The following is a 14,725-nucleotide window of genomic DNA, read 5'->3' on the forward strand; positions in this document are numbered from 1 at the left end:
AGCCTTCCTCAATCCCAATAATTCTCAAATTTGGCCTTTTCATGATATCCCATAGTTCTTGGAGATTCTGTTCATGATTTCTTACCATCTTCTCTGTTTGTTCAACTTTGCTTTCGAGGTTAAATACTTTGTCTTCAATATCTGAGGTTCTGTCTTCCAGGTGTTCTATCCTATTGGTTATGCTTTCTATGGAGTTCTTAATTTGGTTTATTATTTCCTTCATTTCAAGGATTTCTGTTTGTTTTTTTTTTCAATATCTCTAACTCTTTATTGAAATGATCTTTTGCTTCCTGAATTTGCTCTTTTAACTGTCGATTGGTGCTATCATTCAATGCCTGCCTTTGTTCTTTCATCTCATCATTCAATGCCTGCATTTGTTCTTTCATCTCATCATTCAATGCCTGCATTTGCTCTTTCATCTCATCATTTGCTTCCCTAATCATTTTAATTATGTACATTCTGAACTCCCTTTCTGTCATTTCTTCTGCCATGCTGTCGTTGGATTTTATTGATGTAACATCTAGATTTGTTTGGGGCATTTTCTTCCCTTGTTTTCTCATATTGTTCAGGAATCAGTGAGTCATTAAGATATTGCAGATTTCCTCTATTGACTTATAATGTCCCTGAAGATTGCTAGTATATCCCCTCTTATCCTTCAGTAGCCTGAAGTCTTGGAGGAAGTTGATAATGCGGTGCTCCACAAGGATGCTGCCTCTCTAGGGGTGGTGACCCTCAGGTGGCGTATATTCCCTGTAGTGGGCAGAGGTGCCTCCACTTGTTGACCAGTGGTCATCCAAAGGGGAACTAGGCTGCGGGCTGAGGCATGGCCTGTTAGTTCCTGTGTCTCTGGTTTTACCGACCTTGTGGGAAAACCTCACCTGGCGGGGAAGTGTCACCCGGTGGGGAGGTCTCGCTGGTCAGTTCCCCTCCTAGAGCTTCCCCTCAATCTACAACTACTGCCTGGGCTGGGCTGTCTTCCTCTGCAACGTTCCCAGGGGCCCGGAACTACCTCCTGGGCCTGGGAGCCTCACCCTTCGCAGACGAGTCTCCTTAGGCTGCCTCTCCTCAGAGAATCTGCCTGCAGTCCTGGAAACTTCGCTCCGCCCCTAGGTGTCTCTCTGTGCGGCTCTTCCATGAAGATGCCGCCTAGTTCCTGGGACCCTGCTCTGCACCTAATCGCCTGGCTATGCGGCCCCTCCTCTGAGCCGCCACCTGGAGCCCCATACAATTGCTCTGAGACCCAGAGACCCACCACACACCTCCTCCTCCCGCCAACCGCCCGTAGCCCTAGGCAGTCACTTGGAGTCCAAGTGACCCACCCTGTTCCTCCTCCTCCTCAGGGTAGCCCCCCGGGTGTTCAGGAGCGGTCGCTCGGAGACCAAGGGACCCACTGCGCTCTTCCTCCAGGCAGGCCACCGGTGTTCAGGAGTGGTCGCTTTGAGTCCAAACAACTCACCACTCCCCTCCTCCTCTGGCAACCGCCTGTGGCTCTGAAGCAGTCACTTATAGACCAAGCGACCCACCGCGCTTCTCCTCTTTCTCCGGGCAACCCCCCAGTGTGTTTGGAAGCGGTCGTTCTGAGTCCAAACAGCTCTCCACGCAGCTCCTCCTCAGGCAACCGCCTGTGGCTCTGATGCAGTCACTCCTAGACCAAGCGACCCACCGCGCTTCTCCTCTTCCTCTGGGCAACCCCCCTGGTGCTCTGAGTCTAAACAGCTCGCCACGCTGCTCCTCCTCAGGCAGCCACCCGGAGCCCCAGTGGTTGCTCCGAGTCCAAGCGCTGTGCTGAGCCGCCTCCTCTACGATGATCCCAGTTGTTCATGTTTACCGCTCCAGCGGGGGGGGAGGGGCTTCTTGCTGGGCAACTCTACTTCACAAAGTTCCCTGCGTTCCGGGGTTACTGCCCCATCCGGGACGCCTCCCCAACGGGAGAAACTCACCCGGCGGCTTTGAGTTGGTCCCAAGTCTCTCACTATCTCCTCTTCTGAATTCTGCGTCCTGGAGCAACATGAAATGTAGCCGCCCTCTAGTCCGCCATCTTGAAACTCCCCAAAATATGCTTTCTTAAAAATTATTGTTAATTGAAGCAACTTTACAATATTAAGGAAATTTTAAGATAGTTCTTAATAATGCTACTCTAATGTAATTGTTATTTTTTCACCATTTAGAATCTTTAGTCAATGTATATATAATTTTAATCAGTTGTAATTTTAACACAAACACAATTTTGGAATCTCCTTTTTTTAATCTAGTATAATTTCACAAATACTTTTTGACATTATTACATGGTAGTGACATTCTTTATTGGAAAAATCTGTATATTACTTTGAGTTACTTTATTTCTTCATTCTCTTTTGCGTTTGTTTCCAATTGTTTTCTATCATATTTAGTGTTTCTATGAATATCTTTGTACAGATACTTTGTCTATAGAACTTCATCATTCTTTTGAGTTACTTAGTTACAATAAATTCCAAGAAGTACACTTAAAAACACACACACACACACACACAAAAGACATTAGCAAAAAGTAGATTAAATTTTATCTAAGTATTTGTCATTTTAGCTAAAGTTGTCACCTTGAGAAAATTTTGATTGTAATTCATAATTGCTAGGTTCTATATTATGTGACTTCATAGGAAAAATATTTCAATTCAAAAGTTGATTACAATTGAATAGAAACATTGAGTTTTCTACAAATTATGAGTCTGATCTAGAAATAATGGTTATTGATAGTAGTTGAATAGAAGGAAAAAGAGGTGTCATTGTTTTGTCAATGACCTTGCAGGAGAAATCAGTATATGTATCACACATACTAAATACAAATTAAAAAAACGATTTTTATGTAAGAAAAAAAAATCGTATAGTAAATACTGAAATGAGATGATATGGGGCTATTTGGGCAAACATTTTTTTAAATTTATTTTTATTGTAAACAAATGGGATACAAGTTTCCGTTTGTACATGGAGTAATAGCATACCATTTGCATATTCATACATTTACATAGAGCAATAATTTTTGATTCATTCCGTTATTTTTTTCCTTCCCCCCACCCCTCCCACCTCTCTTTTCCCTCTATACAGTCCCTCCTTCCTCTATTCTTGCCCCCCTCCCACCCCTCATTATGTGTCATCATCCGCTTATCAGTGAGGTCATTCATCTTGGATTTTTGAAATTGACTTATCTCACTTAACATGATATTCTCCAATTTCATCCATTTGCCTGCAAATGCCATAATTTTATCATTCTTCATGGCAGAGTAATATTCCATTGTATATATATACCACAGTTTCTTTATCCATTCATCAATTGAAGGGCATCTAGGTTGGTTCCACAGTCTGGCTATTGTGAATTGAGCAGCTGTGAACATTGATGTGGCTGTATCTCTGTAGTATGCTGATTTTAAGTCCTTTGGGTACAGGCCGAGGAGTGGGATGGCTGGGTCAAATGGCAGGTCCATTCCAAGTTTTCTAAGGAATCTCCACACTTTCCAGAGTGGCTGCACTAATTTGCAGCCCCACTAGCAGTGTATGAGTGTACCTTTTTCCCCACATCCTCTCCAACACCTATTGTTGCTTGTATTCTTGATAATCACCATTCAAATTGGGGTGAGATGGAATCTTAGTGTAGTGTTGATTTGCATTTCTCTGATTACTAATGATGGTGAACATTGTTTCATATGTTTTTTAATTGCTTGTAGATCTTCTTCTATGAAGTGTCTGTTCATATCCTTAGCCCATTTGTTGATTGGGTTATTTGTATTCTTGGAATAGAGGTTTTTGAGTTCTTTATATATTCAGAAATTAGTGCTCTATCTGAAGTATGAGTGGCAAAGATATTCTCCTACTCTGTAGACTCTCTCGTTGCATTGCTGATAGTTTCCTTTGCTGAGAGAAAGCTATTTAGTTTGAATCTATCCCAGGTATTGATTCTTGCTTTTATTTCTTGTGCTATGGGAGTTCTGTTAAGGAAGTCTGATCCTAAGCCAACAAGTTGAAGATTTGGACCTACTTTTTCTTCTATAAGATTCAGGGTCTCTGGTCTGATTTCAAGGTCCTTAATCCATTGTGAGTTGATTTTTGTGCAGGGTGAGAGATAGGGGTTTAGTTTCATTCTGTTGCATATGGTTTTCCAGTTTTCCCAGCACCATTTGTTGAAGAGGCTATCTTTTCTCCATTGCATATTTTTGGCACATTTGTCTAGTATGAGAAAATTGTATTTATTTGGGTTTGTGTCCGTGTCCTCTATTCTGTATCATTGATCTACCTGTCTATTTTGGTGCCAATACCATGCCGTTTTTGTTACTATTGCTCTGTAGTATAGTTGAAGTTCTGGTAATGCGATACCCCCAGCTTCATTTTTCCTGCGAAGGATTGCTTTAGCTATTCTGGGTTTCTTATTCTTCCAGATGAATTTCATGATTGCTTGCTCTATTTCTGTAAGGTACGTCATTGGGATTTTAATTGGAATTGCATTGAATCTGTATAGCACTTTTGGTAGTATGGCCATTTTGACAATATTAATTCTGCCTATCTAAGAACATGGGAGATCTTTCCATCTTCTAAGGTGTTCTTTAATTTCTTTCTTCAGTGTTCTGTAGTTCTCATTGTAGAGGTCTTTCAACTCTTTTGTGAGATTGATTCCTAAGTATTTTTTTTGAGGCTATTTCAAATGGAGTTGTTTTCTCATTTCCCTTTCAGCTGTTTTTTCACTTGCGTATAAAAATGCTTTAGATTTATGCATGTTGATTTTATAGCCTGCTATTTTTCTGAATTCATTGATGAGGTCTAGAAGTTTTCTGGAGGAGGTTTTTGGATCCTCTAAATATAGAATCATGTCATCTGCAAATAGTGACAGCTTAAGTTCCTCTTTTCCTATTTGTATCCCTTTAATTTCTTTAGTCTGCCTAATTGCTCTGGCTGGAGTTTCGAGGACAATGTTGAATAGAAGTGGTGAAAGAGGATATCCCTGTCTTGTTCCCATTTTTAAAGGGAATGGTTTCAGTTTTTCTCCATTAAGAATGATGTTGGCCCTGGGCTTAGCATAAATAGCCTTTACAATGTTCAGGTATGTTCCTACTATCCCTATTTTTTCTAGTGTTTTGAGCATGATGTGTGTTGTATTTTGTCAAACGCTTTTTCTGCATCAATTGAAATAACCATATGATTCTTATCCTTAAGTCTATTGACATAGTGGATTAGGTTTATTGATTTACGAATGTTGAACCATCCTTGTATTCCAGGGATGAACCCCACTTGATCGTGGCACAATTTTCTTAATATGTTTTTGGATATGATTTGCCAATATTTTGTTAAGGATCTTTTTATCTATATTCATCAAGGATATTGGTCTAAAATTTTCTTTTCTTGATGTGTCTTTTCTTGGTTTGGGTATGAAGGTGATATTAGCTTCATAGAATGCGTTTGGTAGGGTACACTCCTTTTCTATTTCCTGGCATGCTTTGAGAAGTATTGGAATGAATTCTTCTTTGAAGGTCTTGTAGAACTCGACTGAGAATTCGTCTGGTCCTGGGCTTTTCTTGGATGGTAGATTTTTAATGGCTTCTTCTATTTCATTGCTTGATATTGATCTGTTTAAATTGTGTATGTCCTCCTGGTTCAGTTTGGGAGGACCATATGTCTCTAGAAATTTGTCAATGTCTTTCTAGAGACCATATGTCTCTAGAAAATTTGTCAGCGTTTCTATTTTGTTGGAATACAGATTTTCAAAGTAAAATCTTCATAAAGATTCTCATTATGTTCTGTATCTCAGTGGTGTCTGTTGTGATATTTCCTTTTTCATCACGAATTTTAGCAATTTGAGTCTTCTCTCTCCTTCTCTTTGTTATTGTGGCTAAGTGTTTGTCTATTTTGTTTACTTTCTCAAAGAACCAACTTTTTGTTTTGTCAATTTTTTGAATAGTTTCTTTTGTTTCAATTTTATTGATTTCAGCTCTGATTTTAATTATTTCCTGTCTTCTACTACTTTTGCTGTTATTCTGTTCTTCTTTTTCAAGGGCTTTGAGCTGTAATGTTAGGTCATTTAGTTGTTGACTTTTCATTCTTTTCTGGAATGTGCTCCATGCAATGAATTTTCCTCTTAGTACTGCTTTCATAGTGTCCCAGAGATTTTGATATGTTGTATCATTGTTCTCATTGACCTCTAAGAATTTTTTAATCTCCTCCCTGATGTTTTTTGTTATCCATGTTTCATTCAATAGCATATTATTTAGTCTCTAGGTGTTGGAGTCATTTCCTTTTTTTATTTTGTCATTGATTTATACTCTCAGTCCATTATGATCTGATAGAACACAAGGCAGTATCTCTATTTTTTTGCATTTCCTAAGGGCTGCTTTGTGGCATAACATATGGCCTAATTTTGAGAAGGTTCCATGTGCTGCTGAGAAGAAAGTGAATCCACTCGTTGATGGATGGAATATTCTATATATGTCTATTAAGTCTAGGTTATTGATTGTGTTATTGAGTTCTATGGTTTCTTTGGTTGGATTTTGTTTGGAAGATCTATCTAGTGGTGACAGCGGTGCGTTAAAGTCACCTAGAATTATTGTATTGTGGTCTTTGTGATTCTTGTAATTGAGAAGGATTTGTTTGATGTACAGGGATGCACCATTGTTTGGGGCATAAATATTTACTATCATTATGTCTTCCTGATTTATGGTTCCCTTTAGCAGTACGAAATGTCCTTCTTTATCCCTTCTGACTAACTTTGGCTTGAAATTCACTTTATCTGATATAAGGATAGAAACCCCCGCTTTTTTACTGAGTCCATGTGCGTGCTAGGTTTTTTCCCATCCTTTCACCTTTAGTTTGTGGATGTCTTTTTTTATGAGATGAGTCTCTTGCATGTAGCATATTGTTGGGTCTTTCTTTTTAATCCATTCTGCCAGTCTGTGTCTTTTGATTGATGAGTTTAGGCCATTAACGTTCAGGGTTATTATTGAGATATGATTTGTATTCCCAGTCATTTGGCTTATTTTTGGTTTTTAAGTTGGCTTGGTTTCTCCTTTGAGTGGTTTTTCTCTAAGGTATTTCTTCCCTTTGCTGACCTACATTGTTGTTTGTCATTTCCTCCTCATGCAATATTTTGTTGAGAACCTTCTGTAGTGCAGCCTTTCTATTTGTAAATTCTTTTAACTTTTGTTTATCATGGAAGGATTTTATTTCATCTTCAAATCTGAAGGTTAGTTTTGCTGGGTATATGATTCTTGGTTGGCAACCATGTTCTTTCAGAGCTTGAAATACGTTGTTCCAGGCCCTTCTAGCTTTTAGAGTCTGGGTTGAGAAGTTGGCTGTTATCCGTATTGGTCTACCCCTATATGTAATCTGATGCTTTTCTCTCGTGGCCTTCAAAATCCTATCTTTATTTTGAATGTTAGGCATTTTCATTATAATGTGCTTTGGTGTGGATCTGTTGTGATTTTGTGCATTTGGTGTTCTATAAGCCTCTTGTATTTGATTTTCCATTTCATTCTTCAGGTTTGGGAAATTTTCTGATAGTACTTCATTGAATAGGTTGTTGATTCCTTTGGTTTGTATCCCTGTGCCTTCCTCAATCCAAATAATTCTTAAATTTGGTCTTTTCATGATGTCCCATAGTTCTTGGAGATTCTGTTCATGATTTGTTACCATCTTCTCTGTTTGAGCAACTTTATTTTCAAGATTCAATATTTTGTCTTCATTGTCTGAGGTTCTGTCTTCCAAGTGATCTAGTCTTTTGGTGATGCTTTCCATTGAGTTTTTTATTTGGTTTATTATCTCCTTCATTTCAGGGATTTCCATTTGGTTTTTTTTTTTTTTTTTTTGTTTGTTTGTTTGTTTTTTGAGACTCTCTTTGTTGAAATGATCTTTTGCTTCCTGCAGGTGCTCCTTCAGCTTTTTGGTATTATCATTCATTGACTGCATTTGCTCTCTTATCCTTTGCTTCGTGAATCATCTTTTTTTTTTCGTGAATCATCTTAATCATGTATAATCTGAAGTCCTTCTCTGACATTTCTTCTTACTTACTGTCATTGGATTCTATTAATATAGAATCTAGATTTCTTTGGATTTTTTTCTTCCCTTGTTTTTTCATGTTGTTCATGTATCTTCCCCTGTAGCAGTGCAGATCTGGGGTATTGCATATTTCCCCCTATAGGCGTATAGTGGCCCTATAGGTTTCCAAAACCCTTTCTTTAAGGCGAGATCAATATTAGCAGTGCCCAAATCAGACACTATGCAATCCTAGACCAAATAACCCCCATGGTGACAATAACAAAATTGTCATAATAAACAAAATGAATTCAAATATTATTTTTGGTAAAACAAACAGGTTTGCAATATAGTCTGCAGTTTCTAATGGAGGACAAAGAAGATGAAGAGGGATGTAGAATGTGGCTGTTAATGGGATAAGAAAAGAATATACAGAAGTTCTAGAAAATAGAAAGGGTGAGAGTGTAATCAAAAGAAATCGATGTTAGTATGCAAAAAAGGGAGAAAGAGACTCTGAGGGAACAGGTAAACAAAAGGAAAAGAGAGCAAGAAAAGTAAAGAAATGAAAACTTAAATTTTTTTAAAAAGGAGAAAAAAGAAAATCTACTGTATAACAGTTGTATACTAATGAAACCTCCCAGTGTTCAGTAGCCTGATGCATGAGAGGTACCTGACAATGAGCTTCAAGCCTCCAGCAGACATCTCCAGATGGGATTTGCCCCACCCAAAGATCGGATCTCTGGCTTCCAGGATTATCCAGGATGGCCGCTCTGGCTTCGAAATGTGTTGGCAAATGGGGAGTTGCAGCTCAGGGGTGGACGTGGTCAGCTGGAGGTCCTGGAGACAGGATGCGGTTGGTCCTGCAGGGGTCCTGGAGGTCCGGTGTGTTTGATGTGGTTGTGGGATCCTGGAGGCTAAGTGCAATCAGTCGGTCTGGGGTCCCGGTGATAAGGAACAGTCAGTTGGTCTGGGGGTCCTGGCGGCAGGGAGCAGTCAGTCGATGTGAGGGCCCCAGTGGCAGGGAGTGATCATTTGGGCTGAGGTGTCCTGTAGATGGGACTCAGTCAGTCTGACCAGGGGTCCTACGGGGCCTGACTGTTTTCTCAAAATGGCGGCAGCCACATGTAATCAAACCTGCAGGTACTGTAACAGTGAACTTCCAGGCAGCAGCAGGCAGCTGGTCCTCCACTGGCGGTTGGCGATTAGTTTGCTGACTGTTGTCAGATGATCGGCAGGTGAACCTCGAGCATTGGGTGATGGATAGATGTAAGGCAGGCGATGGACAGGGGAGAGGCAGGCAAATGGTGGATGATAGACGCCTGACAGTGAGCAATCTCTCATTTTTTTTTTTTTTTAATATTAACTTTAGGTTAGTGGAAAAGAAGAGAATAATGAGAAGAATAGTGTGGTAGCATTTAAATGCCAACTGGTTAGTGATACATATTGACCAGTTGTCCTTAATCTTAAAAGCAGAATTTGAATCACAACTAAAGTGAGGATATATAACAGTAGCTCAGTTGTTAGGTGCCTTGCTGCTGGATAAATGAAAAGAGAAGTATTTTTATAGACACCCCCACACAGCATCTTTTGGGTTTGTTCAGTGCTTACGTGGTAGTTTTCACATGTCTGTATCTCTTTCAGATCCTTCCCACTGGTGGCAACGTGCCCAGTGGAAGCAATCTTAGTGTCTACTCTTCTTTTTATATTTTGTGAGATCCTTTCACAATGGAATGTTTATTCTTCCTCTTTAGCAGTAAATAGGAGTTCAAGAATAGCCATCCTTTTCCTCTCCTCCAGTTTAGCAGTCAAATCTGTCTAGACAACTGGATAATTGAAAAAGAAAATAGCTTAGGGATGAATTGCTAACTGATCTTTTACCTGGCTTAGCAGCTTTCGCACCTGAGTATATCAATAGAATTTATTTATTTATTTATCTATCTATCTATTTATTTATTTATTTTTTCAGTACTGGGAATTGAACCCAGGACCTTGTGCTTGACAGGCAAGCACTTTATGAATGGAGCTATATCCCTAGCCCTATCAGTAGAACTTTTTACTAGCAAAGAATTGGGGTATTTTAATAGTTCAGCTACATCTGAATTATAAAAGTAGAATTATTAATGTTTTAATTTCTTAATTTCTCCCTAGAGACTAATGATGGAAGAGATAAAAGGGTATTGTTCTTGATATGCATGTAAGGGGTATTTCTGTATTAGGTGGGGTTATAAAACATGTCTCTATTTTCTTGTTTGTAAAACTAGATTTATTTTTTAAAATTTTTATTTTTTATTTTTAAATTTTATTAGTTCTAATTACTGATATATGATAGCGGTATGTATTTTGACTCTTTGAACACAAATGGAGCACAACTTTTCATTTCCCTGGTTGTATACAATGCAGAGTCACACCATTCATGCAGTCATACACATATGTAGGGTAATAATCTCTGTCTCATTCCACCATCTTTCCCACCCCCATACCCGCTCCTCTCTCCTCCCTCCCCTCTGCCTAAAGTTCCTCCATTGTTCCCTTGCCACCATGCCTCCCCTTCCCCATTATGGGTCAGTGTCCTCTTATCAGAGGAAACATTTTGCCTTTGGACTTCTGGGAATTGGCTTACTTCCCTTAGAATGATAATTGTCTAGTTCCATCCATTCACCTGCAAATGGCATAATTTCATTCTTCTTCAAGGCTGAGTAAAATTCCATCATGTATATGTACCATATTTTCTTTATCTATTCATCTGTTGAAGGGCATCTAGGTTGGTTCCACAGTTTAGCTATTGTGACTTGAGCTGCTATAAACATTGATGTGGCTGTGTTATTATAGTATGCTAATTTTAAGTCCTTTGGGTATAGACCGAGGAGTCGATAGCTGGGTCAAATGGTAGTTCCATTCCAAATTTTGTAAGGAATCTCCATACTGCTTTCCAGAGTGGCTGCACCAATTTCCAGTCCCACCAGCAATGAATGAGTGTACCTTTCTCCCCCGATCCTCTCCAACACATTGTTGATTATATTCTTGATAATTGCTATTCTGACTGGAGTAAGGAGAAATCTTAGAGTAGTCTTGAGTTGCATTTCTCTATTGTTAGAGATTTTGAATTTTTAAAATATATTTGTTGATCAAATATATATCATCCTCTGCGAAGTGTCTGTTCAGTTCCTTAGCCCATTTATTGATGGCGTTATTTGTTTTCATTTTTTTTTTGAGTTCTTTATATATCCTGGATATTAGTGCTCTATCTGAAGTGTGTGTGGTAAAGATTTTCTCCCATTCTGTAGGCGCTCTCTTCACATTATTGTTTCCTTTGCTGAGAAGAAGCTTTTTAGTTTGAATCCATCCCATTTATTGATTCTTGATTTTGTTTCTTGTGCTTTAGGAGTCCTATAAAGGAAGTAAGATCCTAAACTGACATGGTGAAGATTTGGGCCTGCTTTTTCTTCTACTAGGCACAGGATCTCTGTTCTTATTCCTAGGTCCTCGATCCATGTTGAGTTGATTTTTGTGCACAGTGAGAGAGAGGGATTTAATTTCATTTTGCTGCATATGGATTTCCAGTTTTCCCAGCACCATTGTTGAAAAGGTTGTCTTTTCTCCAATGTATGCTTTTGGTGCCTTTGTCTAGCACGAGATAACTCTGTTTATGTGTGTTTTTCTCTGTCTACTATTCTGTACCATTGGTCTACATTTCTATTTCAGTGCCAATACCATGCCATTTTTGTTACTATTACCCTGTGGTATAGTTTAAGGTCTGGTATTGTGAGGCCTCTTGCTTCACCCTTCTTGCTAAGGAGTGCTTTGGCTATTCTGGGTCTCTAATTTTTCTAAATGAATTTCATGATTGCTTTTCCTAGTTCTATGAAGAATGTCATTGGGATTTTAATAGGAATTGCATTAAATCTGTTTAACACTTTTGGTAGTATGACCATTTTGACAACATTAATTCTGCCTATCCAAGAGCATGGGAGATTTTTCCATCTTCTAAGGTCTTCAATTTCTTTCTTCAGCGTTCTGTAGTTTTCCTTGTAGAGGTCTTTCACGAAACTGCTTTGTCAGATTGGTGCCCCAGTATTTTTTTTTTTTTTGAAGCTACTGTGAATGGGGTAGTTTTCCTAATTTCTCTTGCAGTGTACTTACCGCTTATTTATAGAAATGCACTTGATTTATGGGTATTGATTTTATGTCCTGCTACTTTGTTGAACTTGTTTATTAGTTCTAGAAGTTTTCTGGTACAAGTTTTTGGATCCTCTAAGTATAGAATCATGTCCTTGGCAAAGAGGGATAGTTTAGTTCTTCTTTTCCTCTTCGTATTCCTTTAATTTCTTTTGTCTGTCTGATGACTCTGTCTAGAGTTTCAAGGACTGTGTTGAACAGAAGTGGTGAAAGAAGGCATCCCTGTCTTGTAGCTTTTACAATGTTGAGGTATGTTCCTATTATCCCTAGTTTTTGTAGTGTTTTGAACATGAAGAGGTGCTGTGTTTTTTCAAATGCTTTTTCTGCATCTTTTGAGATGATCATATAGTTTTTTTCTTTGATGTGATGAATTACGTTTATTGATTTCCATTTGTTGACCCAACCTTGCATCCCTGGGATGAACCCCACTTGATGAAATTTCATTTTGAATAATGGTTCTTGTCCTGCCTTTCCTGATAAGAAAGTTCTAATCAACACTTTGGCTATATGTTTTCTTTGTACTAAGATCTGTGTTAGCAACTATAATGATCTGCACACGTGCAGCTGGTTAAATATGTAAGTACCAGCGTATTGTGATCCTGTATGTATATGGAATATTAAATTTTCGAGTGGTAAAATTTTCTGTAGGGGTTGTGCTTTTACATGAGTTTTGATCCATATGAAATTCTGTTTATTTGTGACAAACTCTCCTCCCACAAATAGGCTGTGGTCTCTTTTAGCTCTGAAAAGACTTGAGCTCATTTCAGTCATTTCAGTGGTTCACCTGTATACTTACTTCTTTGTTGAAGAGTGAAAATTCAAGCCATAGAATGTTCTTTTTACTCTCTTAGAATGTACTGGGTCTCTTTTCTTAGCTTTTTTGCCCTATTTCTGAAATTCTTATTGACTCTAGAGAGGGACTTCTTTTTTTCTTTCCTGTGGAATGAAACAGGTTCTTAAAAAGCTTATATTAAAATGATTTTATGTAAGAAAGTACCTGAACATTGTATCCAGGGTTCTTTTGTAGTTGGCATGTTGTTTGTGTGTATGTTTATGTGCCTGAATACAGTTTATGAAAGTCCAAAGTTACATTTTATTTATTTACTGATTGATGAACAATTCTTTACTTAAGACCTGAAATGGGGCAGATGCAAAGATACAAAATAAGATTGTAGGGGCAGCAACATGTCTACTCACAGAGACATGTATAAAATAATTACATATGATCAGGGCTTCATGCTATAGTGTATAACTTATTGGAAGAATAGAGGTGTGTGTTGTGTGTATATGTTGTGTATATACACGTGTGTGTATATGTGTAATGGAGCATAGACAATGATCATGGGATTCTCATGGGGGTAAAAGCAAGAAAGTCTCCCCAAAGAGGTGACATTTATGTTGCATTATGAAAGCTATGTGAAGTACTACGTCTAGTACTAGCTCTGATGATATTTTCCTGTTTAATTTTTTTCCATAGACTCATTACCACTGCAAACTGCATTCATTCATTCATTCATTCATTCACTCACTTCTTCATTCTTTCATTTATTTGTCATACTAGAATGTAAGGTCTGTGAAGGCAGGGATTTGGGTCTGTTTATATTATTTGTGTATCCTCGATGCCTGGAAGAATGCCTGGCAGATACCAGGAACTGAAACTCTTAACATGTGTTGAGTAAATGAATTAACTTTGTGAGTTCTAGAGTAGTGGGATTATTGATAGTTTTTCTTTAGTTATTCAGAATATTTTTCTAGGCCTGGGACTGCAGCTTAGTGGTAGAGTGAGGACTTACCATGCACAAAGTCCTGGGTTCAGTGCTAGCACTGAAAAGGGGTATCTCTCTAGAATTCCCTCCTTTTTTTTTTTTTTTTTTTTTTTTTTGCTTAATAGTTTTCTTTCTTCGTATTTGAGTCTCCCTAGTGATAGCATACTATTTCCACAATGTTTCTCAAATACATTCCCTATTTCCCATGACTCTTATTCTTTTAGTTTCTATAATCTCTTTGCTGAATTGATGCATGGTGCTATTATTTTTCGTGGCTGTATTTACATCCCTGTAAATTTCCCTTCCACAGCCATCAGAATTATCTAAATAAAATGACCAGACCATTTCTGCACTTAGTAATCTCTAAAGATTCCTAGCTTTCTAGAATAGTCTCCATAGAAGGCACATAAACTCATCTATAGCTTAGCTATAATGAAGAACTCTCTTACCATGTCAGCATATAACAACAATAGGTCTGTTCATTTTTCTTGGTGTCACCGGTGTCTGGCATATGATAAAGAATTCAGTAAGTTTTTTGAGTAAATGAATGCCTATAAGTATGTATGAAGGCACACATGACTATAATAAGAAATTTTATTGAAAACACTGTTTTGATAAAGGATAATGCAAAAATATGAGAACACTAGGATTTATGCAGCTGATGTGTCATTCTGTCCCTGACTGATTATTAAATAACCCTTCTTGACAATTGTAGTGCCCTTTTAGAAGTAATCCCACTTATCATGGCTTTTCTCTGTAGTACTGTCTGCACTCCCATCTCTGTGTTGTGTCTTTTC

The 14,725-nt window shown here is 38.3% G+C and overlaps 1 protein-coding gene across 10 annotated transcripts in view; it reads left to right on the forward strand.

The window, feature by feature from the left end:
• Positions 1 to 14,725, forward strand: part of Erc1 (ELKS/RAB6-interacting/CAST family member 1) — a 550,337-nt gene that overhangs the window by 199,080 nt on the left and 336,532 nt on the right. The gene's annotated exons all lie outside the window — the stretch shown is intronic.

Source organism: Sciurus carolinensis, chromosome 4 (assembly GCF_902686445.1).
Source record: "Sciurus carolinensis chromosome 4, mSciCar1.2, whole genome shotgun sequence".
NCBI classification, from domain to species: domain Eukaryota; kingdom Metazoa; phylum Chordata; class Mammalia; order Rodentia; family Sciuridae; genus Sciurus; species Sciurus carolinensis.